Source organism: Dipodomys spectabilis, unplaced genomic scaffold (genome assembly GCF_019054845.1).
Source record: "Dipodomys spectabilis isolate Male_0828 unplaced genomic scaffold, ASM1905484v1 ptg000424l, whole genome shotgun sequence".
Taxonomy (NCBI): domain Eukaryota; kingdom Metazoa; phylum Chordata; class Mammalia; order Rodentia; family Heteromyidae; genus Dipodomys; species Dipodomys spectabilis.
In genome coordinates, this window is record NW_024871101.1 from 3,702,155 (window position 1) to 3,704,288 (window position 2,134).

The following is a 2,134-nucleotide window of genomic DNA, read 5'->3' on the forward strand; positions in this document are numbered from 1 at the left end:
CTCCTTATTCCAAACTTCTGAATGTTGTTACTTCTCAGGATTCAACTGAAAAATCTCTTCTCTATTGTGTTCTTCATAAGTGCATATCCATATATGTTTCCAAATAATAGTTATCTATTGATCATATTAAGCTTTAACTTCACCAGATTCTTCTGTATAATGAATTCTAATGTGCCATGTTGATTATGCATGTATGCATACTTGAATCACATTTTTATTTCCCAGACTAAATTTGAACTTCTAATTTTAACTCCCTAAATCATCCTCAACTCATATTTCATGTAAACAAAATAAAAAGCAACTTTAATTTTTGTAATCCAAGCTTTCATCAAAGTGCATTACATATATTATATTCCAAAGAAAGAAATATTTTATTTATTGAAATTATTTCTAGTAATTTCTATATTATCACACATTATACAGTATGCATATAGAAATTACTTATAGCTAATACTTTTTTGAACTTTGATCTTCAAAATAACAAAATTACTGAACTTTCCCATATTTTGGAAAATCAGCATCTAATATATTTTGATGAATATTTATTCCATATGATTGTCTGCCATTCATTCTAGGAAAATTCAAAGGTGATTTTGGTAGCCCTGGGACCATTAACATTTTAATGATGGGAAAGGATAGGAAGGGGAAACAAAGGAGGAAGCAACAATGCTTGATAAGAAATGTACTCATTATCTTGCCCGTGTAATTGTATCTCCTCTGTATGGTATTTTCACAATAAAAAAAAAGAATCATGATTAAGTTAAACATCCAAAAAATATTTAATTCCATCATACCAACCAGTTTTAAGCTGAATTCACATTTGAATGATTATAAATTTTTAATACATAAAATCAAAGGCATAAGTAATTATTGAAAAGAGAAAATATATTACACAACTTGAGTGTTGAGCAACGTTATATTTTAACCATTACAAGGCTCACCTCATCATTACACTATTAGTCTTTAAGAGATTTTATATATTAAATACAATTTATTCCTTCCATAACAAAAGTTTGTTTGCAAAAATAAAACTCTTACCACCATCAACAAAACTGATTCTAAACAAAAGAGTGATGGTAATTGTTTTTCCATGTCTCCCTTTTAATTCCTTTCCTCCACTTTCAAAAGCATCTTTAAGTAGTTGTATAAAGAAGTTACCAATTTAAAAAGCAGCTTATAAATACTGTGTATTTCAATCAATATTACTCTTTTCGACATTGCCACATATCCCTCCCTCACCTATCCATTAACTCAGTCCTTTTTTTTCCCTTTGTCTCCCCATTCACAGTACAGACTAGGCACATGCCAGGGCTGAGGTGTATATGGGGTAGGTTTACTCTGCCTCCTCTTTCTATACAGTCAGTGTAAGAACACAGCCTGTGGTAAAGCACCCGGAGGCCAACTCAGTCCTTTTTAATTGTGTAGGATGTACATTGGATTTTTTTTGTTGTTGGTTGTGGGGCTTGAACTCTGGGTCTGGGCACTATCCCTCAGCAATTCAGCTCAAGGCTAGTGCTCAACCACTTTAGCCACAGTGCCACTTCCGGTTTTCTCTGCTTATGTGGTGCTGAAGCATTGAACCCAGGGCCTTCTGCATCCAAGGCAAGCGCTCTACTACTGAGCCACCTTCCCAGCCCTGCACTGGATTCTTGACTCTGTTCTCCCCCTTCTCTCCTCTTTATTTTTCCAACCCTTTCCCCTTTACCCCTCCTCACCCCTTTAAATATCCTTTCCTGGTGTTTTATTTCCTTGAACTTTGACCTCGTCTTTCTAAGTAATTACTCTGGGTTCTCCATTGAATCTACCATTTTTCAGTTAAAACATGTATATAAACTTGCATATCACATAAGTGATAGGTTTATATGCTAATTATAGGTTTATTAGCATATAAATTTATAAGCTAATTATACCTTCCACATTATATTCCAACCTTTCCTCCACTTCTGTTAAAGCTCTGAAAATAATATCCTTCCATGGTTCATCATTTAAAATTTATTCTTATATAAACATTGATAAGAATCCACAGTATTAGTAAAACTACTCTATTCTCTTACACATAAAGTCATTTTCAATGTGGAGAAGATATTTTCGATAAAACCTTCAAAGCATTTCTCGGTCCTATTTACTGTTCATA

At 33.1% G+C, this 2,134-nt stretch overlaps 1 non-coding gene across 1 annotated transcript; it reads right to left on the minus strand.

Annotated features, from left to right (window-relative positions):
- Nucleotides 1-1,268: 1,268 nt before the first annotated feature.
- Nucleotides 1,269-1,400, minus strand: LOC122097692. The gene has a single exon (XR_006145561.1). It is a non-coding gene; the product is annotated as a small nucleolar RNA SNORA51 (small nucleolar RNA).
- Between the last annotated feature and the right edge of the window lie 734 nt (nt 1,401-2,134).